Source organism: Drosophila yakuba, chromosome 2L, assembly GCF_016746365.2.
Source record: "Drosophila yakuba strain Tai18E2 chromosome 2L, Prin_Dyak_Tai18E2_2.1, whole genome shotgun sequence".
In the NCBI taxonomy this organism is placed as follows: domain Eukaryota; kingdom Metazoa; phylum Arthropoda; class Insecta; order Diptera; family Drosophilidae; genus Drosophila; species Drosophila yakuba.
The window spans coordinates 19,406,081-19,421,711 of record NC_052527.2 but is presented as its reverse complement, the minus strand read 5'-3'; the positions used below and the strand labels follow the sequence as shown (position 1 = coordinate 19,421,711).

Here is a 15,631-nt window from a genome sequence, read left to right as displayed (position 1 = left end):
CACTAACTGAGTAACGGGTATCAGATAGTCGGGGAACTCGACTATAGCGTTCTCTCTTGTTTTTCATTTTTATTTTATCCTTACAGGATAAACAAATTTATTAGGGATCCTGTTAAAAATTGAATCTTGAGAGCACACCGTTCTCAAACGTCCTTTTTACTTATTTAATTTCCGGCTCCAGGCAAATTAATTAAAAATAAACCAAAAGCGATAAGCAATACATAAACCCCACCCCACGCACTGGCACACAAATCGAAAGGACGACCAACTGGAATTGCTTGAAGAGCGGGAATAGAGGAAAATAATTACATAGCACGCAACAGACAATGCAAGGTGAAAATTGCATTTTCCGAAGAGGAGATGGGTGAAGACGCGGGGAGAGGGAACTCAGATTACATGCTCCTTAAGTATCGCAAGACTCATACGTGCCACGCGCGCCGGCTAAGGATATTTATACAAACTTGTTGTGTGCTCCTCGTATAGGATGCTGCAAGTAAAATGGTAGCGAGAAAATGCATTTAACAAAAACTCGAGCAAAATTGTAATGTAAAGAAAAGGAAATTATACAACTTGTTGTTGCCGCAGCTTCCTGAAACTGAGCAAGTCAAGAAGCTCCCCCAGTTCCGGTGTCCTTGCTGCTGCACGCTTTTTTCTATACACATTTTGTTTTTTAAGGGCGAAAGTGAAGTCTTGGCACCTTTATTTAAGACACCGCCTCAAGGAGCTTCTCTCGCTGCATGCTGGCGATTTAATAGCTCGAGTTTTTGGGAAGGTGGCTGGCATCTGAAGCGACATATGTTATGTCCCCTCCGCACGACGTGTTTCCCGCAGTCTGCCGGCATAAAGTCATTAAGTGGGGGAAGTGAAAATAAATTTACGCTCGGTAAATAAATCATTTTGATTCTCTCCACTTGTGCGCCCCATTTTCTTTTGCCGAACTACTCGAAAATACTTTAATTAAATTTATTTTGAATTCGCCAGCTGAGCGGGGGAAGGCAAACGGCAATCCCCGGTGTAATGAATGAAACCTTGATGAGCTACGTTTCGTCTATTACATTAAATATTGTATTGAGAAGTCCCTGTAACTTGTGGTTCACTTTATGCTATCATTCACATGTCCATACTAGGATTGCAGTATCTTTACAAAAAAAATGTAATGCATACTGACAACAACTAGATAGAAAACAAACTATCAGTTTTATAGAACAACAGGGTAAATTCTTGGTACTTAAATGGGAACTTATTTAACAGGATTTTTAATGAGATTCTTTGGACTTTTTATTAACCGAAAAACCAGCTCTGATTCAAACAATCAAGTAGGTATTCCCCAATATCAAATAAACTAAGGACTCAATCCGCTATCCGATTGCGCCCTTTTCCGGTACATCATACTTCACTCGCAGATGGTTGCGTGAACTTTCGGTTTAATGTGGCACAGCATGCTCGGAACTTCTTTTGCCAGTTGCCACAGAAGCTCACTTAACCCATTTCAGCCATTTCAGCAAATGCGTAAACATTTCACGTAATCGCTCAACACCTAATCAGCATTCGGCTTCAACCCTTTCGCCGCTGCTTTTGGCATTGTGATGCAACAAAGTTTCCATGGGCAACCGTGTTACACCCTTTCCCTTTCCACACTTTTTCCAACAGTTCCTTCGAAAAAGCCACAAAAGTTGATGCACTGAAAAGAAGGGCGGGGAAAACGAGCTGAGCCACGTTTATCGCATATTCTTGTTGCTCCAGATACTGTGGTCTGAAGTTACTGGCAAGCATATGAGCATAAAGGATATACGCTGTAAATTTTCATTTTTATGAAGTTACACAAAGTACAGAAATGTGGTTACATTTTGGATTAAACTAAGGTAAGTATGCAAAATACTATAGTATGTGCTCCTATGTATGCACATATTTTTTGGCCATGCCGGAAAACAACAGCAAACCGGATAGGAAACATGGTCGCACCTTTAAAGACTCTTTTAAGTATTTTAGAAAAGAACTGTTTGCTGTGAAATGGTTAATAGTATTGCTAAAAATTATAAACATACGAACAACATTCGACTATTTAGGTGTTCTTACAACAATATTGTAGTAAAAGCTGTCTATTTTATCAATTTTTTTTAGCTATTTCGATGTTTAAGTTAATCTGGAAGCGGATTAACTTCAGAGAGTATAAGAGTATAATGCAGTACGAAAACCGTCAGTGTGCAGCCATAAAATTCCCGGTTGATGAAAAACATTTCATACTTATTGCTCGTCTGTAAACAAAACATTATTGATATCACCTTAAAGTTGCCTTAAATTAACTAAGAGCAAAAAAAAAATATATTTTCATGTGATTTTTATATATATTTTACAGCAGACATAGTATGAAATATACTGTAACTTGACAACTAACTAGAATAAAAATCTATATTCATCCTATTGTCAGTTTGTTTATTTGCTTTTACATAAATATAACCTATACTTGTAGTGTAAAAGGGTATACTAAATTCGTTGAAAAGTATGTAACAGGCAGAAGAGTTTCCGACCGACTAAAGTACATATATTCTCGATCAGGATCAAAAGCCGAGTCGAATTGGCCATGTCCGTCTGTCCGTCCGTCTGTCTGTCTGTCCGTCTGTCTGTCTGTTTGTCTGTCTGTCCGTCTGTCTGTCTGTCTATCCGTCCGTATGAACGCTGAGATCTCAGGAACTACAAAAGCTAGAAAGTTGATATTAAACATACAGACTCCAGAGTAATAGACGCAGCGCAAGTTTGTCGATTCATGTTGCCACGCCCACTCTAACGCTTAATTTGAACTTTCTAGCTTTTGAGATCTTGACGTTCATACGTACGGGCAGACGGACGGACAGACGGACGGACGGCTATTGATCCAGATTAAGAATATATATAATTTATATGGTCGGAAACGCTTCCTTCCTTCTGTTACATACTTTTCATCTAATCTAGAATACCCTTTTACTCTACGAGTAACGGGTATAATTATAATTACAGTGGTATTGTAACACAAAAGACGAGAAATAGCCAATGACAATTGACAAATAAAGTTTAAAGAAATGGGGAAATTGAAAATGGACGAAAAAAACAAATAAATAAAGAATACATTTAAGTAAAGTAAGGACATAATAACAAATTTTCTGTACTTGTAAGCCACTTTTAGTTCGTTTGGGTGTTTAAATTTTCTGAAATCATTCCTCTGTGGTCTCATCTGTTTTTCCATGAAAACCTTTAACCACTTTCGTTTGTTCTCTGTGATTTTTTTTGTCCTGAGCATATCGGTGGAAGGGGAATGATGTCCCATGCTTGATTTATTTTACATGTCACGACATAAGCGCACTTCCAAGTGCCAATCGGAGGTCCCTGCTGCATAGAGGCCAACTTGGAAGGGGCTGTCTGCAAATGCGACACGTTTGTGTGTTTTCGTGCGTGTAATAAATTTTTTATATGCATTGCGGACGAGCAGAAATAATGCTAAATTCTTAATCGACACCTGTCAATAGGGTTTTCCTCTCCTCCTGCGATGCTATGCGTTGCGATGGGATTGATGTGTGTTCGTCCTGTCAGCAGAGGAAGACTTCCGTCTCGTTTTTAATATGAATCCCATGTGCTTAAGCATAATGCTTTGCATATTTGCCGAGGTCTGGGGTTGCTCTGATTAATATCTGGAAAGTATTGACAGCTGAGATTTTCTCATTCAGTTTCGAGTGGGGGCTTAGAGTGGAGTTAATAAAACATCGAATGACATGTTGTATGTACATAGGTTGCGAACGTGTGGTACGAACGTGAATTTTTGAAATAAGTGTTCATTTCCTTTGTGGTTCACGTCCTTTTATTAGGCTTTACATTGTGCCAAGCTTTGGTCTCGAATTGCTGTCGGTATTTGTTATTAAATATTCCACATTGTGTGCTCTTCATCATAGCCGTAAGCAAGCATAACTCATTCGCCGAGTATGCCGCAGCAACCGCAATCCGGGTGGTAAATGGGTAGTTTAGGTTCATCTCGGAACGCAGGATGACCCCAACTCTCCGCCTCGACTTGGGTGCCAGGTAAGCTCCAATGGCTGCGCTCAACAAACATGGTCTAATGACAGAGATTTATGCTGTAATTGCATTTAGTGGGTCGGCGGGAAAAAAGAAACTACTTTGAGTTAAATTAACAAAGAATACGAAATGCCCTTGCTGCAACTTTAAATATTAGTCGTAATTTAGAGAAACAGTTTAATGTTATAACATAACAATGTTGTGCTCACCTTGCTTAATATCTGCGTGAAAAACAAATTAGTTGAAACTTAGCGTTTTCCCTCGGATGAGAGTATTCGTTTTAAAAGAAATGCGGCATAAATAAGCACTGAAACCAATTATAAGTTTGTTTTGCCACTCGCAATTGCACATTGCTCCTTGCTTAGTGCACGGTGACATCGAGCAAATGGCCGAGCAGCAAAAAGTTTAATGAAATTGAAAATAAATGAGAAAACATTTTACACAGCGCCATTACCTATTCGAGTATTTTAATTGCAAAACTGAAAGTTAAGCGTTTGCGTAATCTTCATAGCTGCGTCCCCGAAGAGAAGGCGATAACGCACAAAACGCAGTAGCTATTGAACCGGCTAACATCGTCATCGTCCTGGTAAAACCCCAAAAAATAAAAAGCGGGCCAAAACAAATGGCCAAATTAGCATAGGACTAACCCCCTTCGTTCCGCTCACACGTGCGCACTTCACTTGGACTTCATTGCACTCGGGGAACGAGGAGTGGAGCACATACTTACCAACTTTATGGGTCAAGTGTTTATTACGCCCACGGGCGTGGCACACGTTGAGCACTGAGTACTGAGTAGTGAGTAGTGAGTACCAAGTACCAAGTACCAAGAACCAAGTACCGAGTACAGAGGACGTAGCTCAAAGGCGCTGCTAAATTGTAGCACATTGTTCAGAGGGCCCAGCTCTTGAAGAACCGTTTGTTTACTTATGTAATTGTGACGTTTCCGTTTCCCTTCGAGCCACTCAGCTCACTCGAGTGGGTGCAAAACTTTTGTCCGAACTGTAGGCAACTTTAATTGAAACTTAATTGCGCGAAATACGACTCTTTTAATTGGAAGTCCGCATTGTTTTCGCTCCCAGAAAAGGCTCCAATCGGCCATCTGTCATTGGGAGAGGAGAACCATTTATTGAATACTGCACAATCGTTGGCAAACGGACTAATTAAGTGCAGCCAAATGAGTCTATTCCAAGGCCTAGTAATTGCAGTTAATTGAAGCAAATTGCTGTTTGACCAATATGCCAGGGGAATCTTTCTTGCCCGACTCATATGTCCGAGAAGCCTGGAAAAATCTTTGGAATGAATTGACTGCCAAGCATTCTTGATTAAGGGACTTGGGCCTACTGCAGTAATTGGAAATTTTATGTGGTCAGCAGGCTAAACGGGAAGGACTCGCAACATTCAAAGACACTTGCAAATATTGCCCTTGACCAATAATGTGAACAGACCATTAATTTAAGCGTTAAATTTCCTTATATTATGTTTATCAGCTGAACCAATAATTTTCTTATAAGCCGCCTGAAGCTGCAGCAACTTTAATGAGCATGCTTAGCACTGTGGGTACTTATGTCAACCTGTATGTTAGACCACTTTTGTTTTAATATATAAAAGTTATGTTAATCCTCACTTACGCTGCTGACAAGCCGCTTGTAACATCAAATCCCGTTTAATCTTTTATTTCATTATTTCGTATTAACACATTTATATATAAGTATAAAGCGCTCTGCTCTTTTAATGCCCTACAACTACGGTGACATAATTTAAGCTACGAACACAATTTACCAATTAATTAACGAAGTGATTAACGCTCTGAGCCCCAAGGCTTGATGTCACAGAAGCGTGCAAATCAAATTTTAACGCCTTTCTGGTCTTTTTATAAGAGCAAATTGAAATGAAACTGCGCGTAAGGGAGTGACATAGAGAGGCAGATAGGTAGTCAGTTTCACACAAAGTTCACAAAGCTATGAAATTACAGGACCGTCTGAGTCCTTTTGGTTGTCAATCCAGTGGATAATCAGGAAATTGTGCTGATATCAAAAGCAACATGACGGCGCCCTTTGTTCGTGTTCCTAATTTCCACATTTTCCATTTTGACGGCCACCAAATTGCATAAATCAGCTATTAATTTTACACATATAACGTTTCTTAATGAAATTAATTTTTCTTACTATAATTCCATACATAAAAGATATTATTTAAAATTTATATGAATTATGAGCTTTACATTATTTTGTTTGCGCTTCATATTTCCCTTTGTGTTTTGTTATTCTTAAAATGCACTATCCTCATTCAGTAAAGCCCTATAAAAGTCGATCCAGAAATCACCTCCTTTGGCAGTGGCTTATATTTGACATTAGCCCAAAAACTTTGGCCACCCTGCAAGTAAAACATACATTGGCGAACAACAGAGGAAGAGTCAAGCCAAATGGTCTAATTAACTAGCAAATTCCAGAGCAAACAGGAAATAGACTCTCCCTTTCCCTTCGAGCCATTCTGACCCGACTCAATCCGGCAGATATGTTTTCGGAGAAGGACGTGGGCGGAGCAGGTCTCATTCGGAAAACTAATGACAATAATTTGGCAAACTCTCATCACTAGTTTGCCAGCTTTTGTTGCACAATAAAATAAATATACTCGGGTCTATTTCGCCACTTACATGTCGTTGAAGTAACTTTTGAGACTGTTATCGTCTTAATGGGGATTATGGGAGAAACTTTGCCAGGGCAAAAGTCGGAAGTAGGCTTTTATATGGCAAATGGATACGTGAGGCATTACTCCTTGAAATCAACTCTTTCCGGTTTCAGGATTTAAATGACATGGGTGGGGAACGGGACAATTTTGTGCATTATTTGTCACGTTCGCAGTAGGCAAATAAATAGTTTGCATTGGCTGCACAGCCCCGCGTATACGTGATGTTATTTCATTTGACATCGGCGACATCATTATCATTATTGGCCATCAGCGGTGGTGGCAGCGCTGCCATTGAGCTTTATTGTTTCACAAATCGAATTCATTTGTATTATGCGCGCTTCGGTAGTTTTTGTCTTTGGTTCTCAATTTGGGCAAGCAATTTAAATTTCGCATCTGAAAAAAGTGGCAGAAAAAACAGAATTATTACTTATTTTAGTGGAAAATATTTGGATTTTAAATTTTCGCCGAATTTTCATTGTATAGCAGCGAGCACTGAATTATCGTGGTATCTTATAAAAAGTAGAGTTAAACAGTTCCTAACTTATTGGGTCTCACAATTTAAATTATTTAGCCGCTTTTAATTATTATTCTAAATTATTTCAAGGATAAAATTATAATGAATTTTTGTAATTCCATGTAACTGAAACCACAGAAACCCCATATCGTTAGAGCTCCATTAAAATCAGTTATTGATTGATCACCAAAAAAAAACGGCCTATTAGAAGCCTAGTTTAACAGAGCAAATGAAAATAATGGAAAAATGCCCAGAAAATATGCTTGCTTGAAGTTAATATCCCATAACGGGCCATAATAGCAAAGAAAAGACAAAATTGAGTTCAAGTTACGCCTAAAAAAACGAAAGCGGAAAAAACCGAGGAGGGATGAAAATTCGCAACCTTTTGGGAATTATTTGGGCAGCCGTAATTGTCTGACCCTCTATTGTCCAGCGCGTGTTCCCCTTTGTCCAATGGCCACTGCCATTGTTCCCTCAATTTTGTCCCACTCTGCCACTCTGTGACTTTGTTTTTTGGCCAGCGTGAATGGAATATTGAATTACGCCTAATGGGCAAGTTCACATATAGAACGCTTCTGTCCCTAAGCTAAATCATAGAAAATGTTAAAATTTTCAACAAAGTAATGAAATACTTTAAATATTTGTCATATTAAATATCTGAATAAACTTACATTCTGCAAGATGTTAAAAGAACCTGGCTGGCTAGTCCACTTCGAAAAAGTCCACTCGAAATGGAATCACTTGTCGAAAGTTCTTGCCTGAGGTTGTAGAATGTCTAGTGATTATTGAATACTCTAAGCGAAAAAATTTAAGTTTAATTTTGTAAAGAGAACTTAGATAACTTATTTTCCATTAACACATATGCCATTTCAAGGCAATACTGATTTCACAATAAAGTTTTTTAGATATTACCGAATTGGAAATGTAAAATCAAATATACAGTGCACTGTCATAGCGAAGTCATAGAATTGCGAAATTTATGCCAAAAGGATGCGGTGGGAAACCTTTGTACGGATCTTTTTGAGTGGTTCGCATCCCTTCTGTTTGATGGCATAATAAATATCTCGTCTGTCCTCAGTAAATAGTGCCAACAATGGACCACTAGTCCATTTCAATCTGAAGCGCAAACGTTAAGTAAAACCCAATGTCCAAAGCGTCCACACAAGCGGAAGTTCAATATGTTTGCATAGGCCAAAGGACGAAGATCCTGGACAAAGGTGGCCAAAGGACAGGACTATCGTCTTTTGTCAGCGGAAGCCCCAAAGACAACTGGCCTGAAATCGTTTTTTTATATGCCATTGAATCGGCGGTCTCTCGTGGTCTGTTTGCCTATTTAACCTCCTTTTCATTGAATAACCAACTATTTCTGTTCAATAAGAACGGACTGTATTTTCAATCCATCGGGCGGTGAAAAAAATCAACCACGTAACGGCAATCAATTAGCTAGGACTAAGCTCTCCATCAGTCTATGACCAGGTTCATTCCATTTTGAAGTGTTTACCCTCAAAAGGCGTTTATGCCACATCCTTTTTCCTCCCTTTTTGCTTTCCCGCCGTAAATATACAGGACGTAAACGGGCACTAGGTGCCAAAGCTAAATAACAAACTTGTTTCGCTTGATTCTTCTCTGGGGCCTCCTTCGTTTATTCTTTTTCAAACCTCCAAGCCCAAAAATAAAAAAACCCAAAGTTTCAATGACAATGGCAACGAGGGCAGGAAGGAAAAGGCTACGCACACGGAAGTGGCCTTTCATTGAGGTTTTCGGCTTTTCTTCTCTTTATTTACTTTTACATTTTTTTGTGTTCTTGTTGAAAAGTAAATGAAGCCGTGTTTGCTGAGGGTCTTAGGTCATAATAAAGATAAATGATAAGAAAGTGATAAGACGTTTTCTTAAATAACCGACAAAAATGCCGCTAAGGTAGCGCGGGGAGTGATTTCAAGCTATTTTATAAGCTTGAAACAGTGGGTCAGAAATATAAAAATTCCTGTAAAAGATGTCGTTTAACTAAACCAGGAGAAAGTCGTTTTCTTGGTATTTATATTTAAACTTTTGATCATAAATAATATGTTTTTAATATTCTTAGTATGTAAATTTAGCTAGGAATTTTATAGAGTATATTATTTATAAAGTGTATCATAATTCAACATTTGGTTATTTCAGTCATCCTTGATTTAGAAGAAGTTTCTCTGTATTGCAATTCACTGTATTTTTATATTTAAAGTTTAGTTAATAAATAATTCGTAAGGTATATTATTTATAAAGTATATAACAACTTCAGTTATTTCTGTCATCCTTGATTTGGAAAAAGTTTCTTTATACTGCAAATTACTGTACAAAGTTCCCCCTCCATCTTATTTAGCACAGATAAGACGAAACACATCGCGCAAATATTTGGTAAACAAGGACTAATCCTTTAGGAATCTTCGAGGCGCCTTGCAAACGACTTGCAAGACATAAACTGGGCTCAAATTTTTACTGAGGCGAAAACGGCTTAAGCGAAACAAAAATTCGATTATATAATAAAAGACCAATCATAAAAGCCAGAGGGAAAATCCTTAAAAAAAAATATCTAATGAAACAACAAATTGAAATAAACGATAAAAGCTTTAAAAGAAAACTTCCAATAAAGCAAATGGTTGAAATTTAAATGCCTCTGGGCAATTAAGACGAGGAAGTTGAATCGGACTAAGCCAATATCCGGATCATGAAACAATGTCTTTTGCAAGGGTCGCCAGCCACACCAAATATTTTGCAAATAAATATCAAAGGCTCGACTGGCAGCCCGCCTTGCATGAATCAATTGATTGTAGACGCCGTTGCGATTTAACTTAACTTCTTAAGACCGCACCCATTCACCATGGGGGTGAATTTAAGTGGGGGAAATGGAGTTTTCACCCTAGTTTTCCGGCACGCGCTAAAAATACTTTGCCTCGAATTATGTGCAACATTCGATCTCATCGGGGTTCATCGGGTCATGTCAAGTTCAGGGGGGATTAAATCTGTAATGTATTAATTCCGTTCCCCGAGGAAGGATACGCATTTCGCCGTCTCATAAAATTTCAAATTTGTACTCTGCTCCGCCATAATCCGCACGAAAAAAAAAGTTTCGCAAAGTCGTTGGACAAATGTCGAAATTTGTGGCTATTGATTTGACTTCCTTTCGTTGACATTGGGGTTGGAATCCATTGATTAAGGGGACTAGCAAATTTCGCCCATTCACATAAAGACATTTATAGAGAAAATGACATGTGGGGTGAACGGAGGCGATAACATGCTGTGTGCGACTGCATAAATGCATTTTAATGTGGGGGTGGCTTTCAGGAGGGTGCATCTTTAGTTTGGGGTGCCGGTGCTAATGGTTTGATGACAACTAGGAATTCTAAAATTAAAGTGCGCGAAAATAAATTTAAAGTTATGGCAAACAGCTCTGGAATGAATTTCATTTAGATAAATTTCTGTGGATATATGAACAATTTTAATGAGATACGAGTATCTCATCTCCAACCAAATGATATATATATATCACCCTAAAGCGCTCTTATAAATATCTCTCCACCCTTTCATACCACAAAATACAACCAATTTTGTCGATTAAGTTCACGTCGAACTACTTCGCTTCGTGATGGAGACGGCGTGTCTAGGTAATCCTATTGCCACCAATCAATTTAACACCAACACGCTGCAACTGCCCAAAACCCAAAGCCCGCCCCATTCCCTTCGCAATCCGGAAAAACCTGTCAACCATCTCACGGCTCTTATCCAATTGGTAGCTGCCAAACAAGTTTTATATAAATCGGCAGAGCTGCAAAATATACAGGAAACTTGGATCCAAAGGAAAAAAATGCATTGAAGTTTTTGTGAACACATCAATTTCAAAACGCTAAATGGTATTCTTATTTTTAAATCTGGGTGCATGGCCTCAAAAATCCATAAGCTATTTAAAAGAGAGGTTCGGGTAAAGCTCTTAGACACTTAAACACTGAATTTCAGGTTCAATAGCAATTGAGCACAATAGTGAAAAGAGTGCAGCTTTCAGCATAGTAACATAACATATTGCTCACAATTCTAATTAAGATATTCTAAAACATAGTTGAGTTAATAATGAAAGTGACCTGGCAGGCTGAAAATAAGGCATACAAATCAATGGAAGTACCTCAAACTTTAAATTTGATTCCTTGTCTTACAAGAACATATATTTTACTTCCTTTTTCAGAGTAAATCCCATCTTTTCAAGCTCGTTCCATTGCCCAAAACCCCAATATTGCCCCTCCAAAGCACCTGGAGCAATGTCACCAATGCGATTTACGACCATTATTCAATCAGTATGACTGTTTGTCATTTTGTGCGAGCACTTTTTCGAGTTCTCCGCCGTTCTGCTCTCTTGCGAAATCGGTGGAATGGATGTCTCCTGTGAGGGAGTTGAGGTTGTGATGTGGAAGTCAACTTGACGCCGTCTCGTCTGGTGCATTGTTGGAAAAGCATTTTCTCGCAGTATCTGGCTGTGTTGTTCTTGTCTCGTTCTGTCGCTGTCCTTGTCCTGCTCCTCCCTGCCCTGCCCTGCCCTGTTGCCGTCTCTTTCGCAACTCCCACGCGCCGCCCATTTCCCCTTTTACCACACTCCGTAGTCAGTCGACGTTGACGCGCGCTTTTAATGCATTCTTATGTCATTTTTTGCGCTGCACTGCACTCGAATGTCATTTCTTTTGTACGACTGAAGCACCGAAAACCCCAACCCCCCCATCGCAGGACCCTAACCAACCTTTAACCACTCTTCGCTGCCTGTGTTGTTATTGTGCTTTTCGCTTTTCATTCATTTTACTCGTATACTTTTAGAGTTGTGGCGGAGAGAGAAAGACGGCGTCGCCAAACTTGAAATTGTGGGCGCATTTCATTTATGTTGACAAAAGGGTTCTTCCCAGCCCGCTGTCCATTTTTTTGTACCCAATTTGGCGACTTCCCAGCGATATTCCACTCCCCAAAGAGTATCCATGTTTTTGTATTTTCTTTTTTTTGTTTTCAGTAGCCGTACAGTTAGAGGGTATTGTAGATTTATTGCCGAGCTTGTATCGTCAATCGTGAAGTAAATTGACATATCGGGAATCGCAAACAGAAAGTGAAGGAGTAAAGTTAAAAATAACTTTAAAGTCATTAAGGGAAAAAATTCATAAAGAACAATATAAGTTCTGCGAAATTGTATATGTTAAATAAAAATTATGACAGATATCAAAAATACTATTGGTTATGAAGAATTCGAGCTTTAAAAGGGTATTTCCGTTTCAATGTTAAACCCTTCTTGTTTGTTTTGTTTTGTTTATTTTTTTTTAAATTTTGTGTTGCGTGGCTTCATTTGGAGGAGTTGATGCCCGGCGCTTTTGTTGCATGCCATTGTCGTTGCCCAGGGAACATACGACAGGCTATCGGGGTTGGGCTTGGACAGCGGGCAGTCGGGTGTTAGGGGACTGTGTTATCTGTATGTCTGCGAGGAAATGAAATGGCAACAATCGTAAGCTTAGCGTTTGGGGCGTTAATTGATTTTGATTGAGATATCGAGTCAGAATGGACGCACCGTAAAGGGGAAAGGATTCTAATAGTATTGATATCCAAGCGATCCCTAAAAGAGCTATTATACTCTAAAACTCAAAGAATATGGTTTTTACTTCGTTTATATGTAACCATTAACTAATTTAATCAACAATTCCGATTAAAGAAGCTCTAATGAAACACGCGTTCGTTTTTTATTTTTATCTAGCACCGCTGCGCAATTTTCCGGTAAATCCCTGACAAATTTTAAGTTTCTTTAACCAACGCAGAAGCAAACGTGGTCTGAATAAATTGAGGTCAATAAGAGACAACAACAGAAGTAAAGCTTCTCTCAAATTAATACGAAAACTTTCTTGATTATTTGCGAATCACCTAAAGAAGCCGAGTCACACGGAGGCAACAAATGTTTTCCATGTTTGCCGACGCACCGCGTCACATGAGACAAAGTCTACCCAGTCTCCGTTGGGAAAACTTTGATTCAAAATGAAGACTCATGGGGGAGTTGGATTCAGGATGGTGTTGTCAAGTAGTTAACTAATCCGCTGCTCAGAAAACACGGCTGGTTAGTCAAACAGGGGAGATAAAAAAAATCTTAACTCGGTTTGATTTTGCTCGGTGGCGAAAATTTGTTGTGCGCGTGCCATTTAAAATTGTGCAACCGTGCGTATGCGTAATGTTTTTCATATGAACTCCGGCCTTTTTGGGGTGACAGGGTAGCGAAATTGAAATTCAACAGACACACCGACCAGAGTCTGAGTAGAGTTGAGTTGAGATGAGTTGACTTGACTTGACTCGAGTAAACTTGACATTTTGGCTGAGTGCACCAAATGATGATGTTTTAATTTTTTCGGGTAACCGAAAAGTTAAATAAAATAAAAAAACGCTCATGCGAAATGTTCCGCTCAACTCTATATTTCCTACGTTTCGTCGGTGAAAAAAACTAATTTGTATGCCAACCACCAAAAGTCGTTAAGTCGTTTCAACCAGGCGAAGAACCAACCGACTTGTCTTTGAAGTCCCAAAAAAGAAGCAGAAAAAATAAAATAATAAGAACGCAGCCAAATTTTGTGCTAGAGGTTCTTCCTCTTTTTGTGCTTCTGCTTGCTTGCCAAGTGCAAATTGAATTAGTTTTGCTTGGGAAGGAGAGCTAATTAAAATGCCGCACATCATTTACTAGAAAATGCATTTTAAATAACACTTGAAAAATGTTGTGACAATTTGCCATAGAAAATTACAGAAAAAAAGCAATGGTGTCATATACATATTTTGGTCGCCCATTTTAATTAAAATTTTCATTAGCTGAAACGGGGTAAGCTAGACAAGCCGGGCACACTGTTCTACTTGATAAAATTACTTAAACTCCAAAACTTGGTGAGTTGTTGATTTTCTTAATGGGCTTGTTTAACCAAGAATGACAAGTAATATTTGCAAGGAACAATTGTTTGGCATTTGGAAAGAAACTCTTACAAAAAGTGAAAAGTTATTCAAGCAAAGAACTCAAAGGTATTTAAGCTTTAAGCTATGAATAAATATTCAAGATAAATATTTTCCAACTTGGCTACATTTGAAACTCCATCAAATTTTCCAGATTATTCAAGCATCTTCGGCATCTTGTTTGCCCTTAAGTCACTATGCAAATCACACAATAATATGTTGAAATTGAAAATGTGTAATTTGATAACAAAATGGCACAGATGATGCAGCCAATTCGGCATCAACCTCTGTCTCTCTGCCTGCGCCAGCAACAATTAGTTATGCAAAGTAGGAAAAAAAGTTAAATTTGCCAATTTTCAAAGTACCTGCCAGGCAGTAAGTCCATAAAGTTGTCAAGGCAGTCGAAATGTTATTACTGTTGCTCTTTTTCTCTGCCGTATGCCCAAAATCAAAGCTCATTTTGTTAGGTTTCTCAGTGTCTGATACTCAAAGGAATTTTACCTACCCCTCCGAAAAAATGACTGCCTTCCAACTGAAGCTGAATCCCAATTCGATGTTCTCAATTTGCTACCCGTACTCAATCACTTAGCTCGGCAATACAAAATGCTTTGCGTGCCCTTGCAATTTTCTCATACATCAATTTTCATATTCATACGTTCGTACATATTGATTTTTTCTTTTTTTTTGTATGGAATTATATTCGCTCCAATATGAACCGACAAACGGGTTTCTTTTGTTCAGAGTTTACGCACGATTTCATTTATGTGCTCGTCTTATGGTTCATATTGTTTCAGCGGCTTTGACATTCCGGGCTTCATTACAATTCAAAGGGGAGCTTAGCTTTCATAAAATAAATCCAATCTCAGCTCAGATAGGAATTCAGTCCTGCTGTTGGGCATTTTTGAAAACTTAAATCTGTTCTTACAACAAATGGTCATATTAGTCTGTCCGTTACTCGCTAAAACATAGCTGGTAAGATGGGGGTTTACAGGCAGCAATGGACTGCTTCAGAGTCTACACGCGAGTTAACGTTTTAATGAACTCTAAGTTAACTTTAAATACATTTTAAAGGTCCCTGCTCCCTCCATTTTTTTGAAGGGAGTTAAGACTGTTATATATTGGCAATTTGTAGGCGCCATATCCGCCTCACTAGAATTTGCATGTCATTCACCTTCACAAAAAAAATTGAAATCTAAATTGGCTAAAACGCGGTTCAAGCTCAATAAATATTAATGTATCTACCATAAAACTTTTACTTTTTTACTTAGTAAATGGTAGTGGAAATAATTGATACTTTAATTTTATTTGCATTTATACGGTTTGCCGAGGCCTGAGCCCATTTTCGGCATTTTCGATTAATTTATCTGTCAGGGGAGCATTTTTAAATTATTGAAAATATTATTCAGTCATTGA

The 15,631-nt window shown here is 38.5% G+C and overlaps 1 long non-coding RNA gene across 1 annotated transcript; it reads right to left on the bottom strand.

Moving 5' to 3' along the window:
* Window positions 1–6,663: 6,663 nt before the first annotated feature.
* LOC120320616 lies at window positions 6,664–8,094 on the bottom strand. Its single transcript, XR_005560148.1, has 2 exons — window positions 7,915–8,094; window positions 6,664–7,122 (listed from the first exon to the last, which is right to left on the bottom strand). It is a non-coding gene; the product is annotated as an uncharacterized LOC120320616 (long non-coding RNA).
* Between the last annotated feature and the right edge of the window lie 7,537 nt (window positions 8,095–15,631).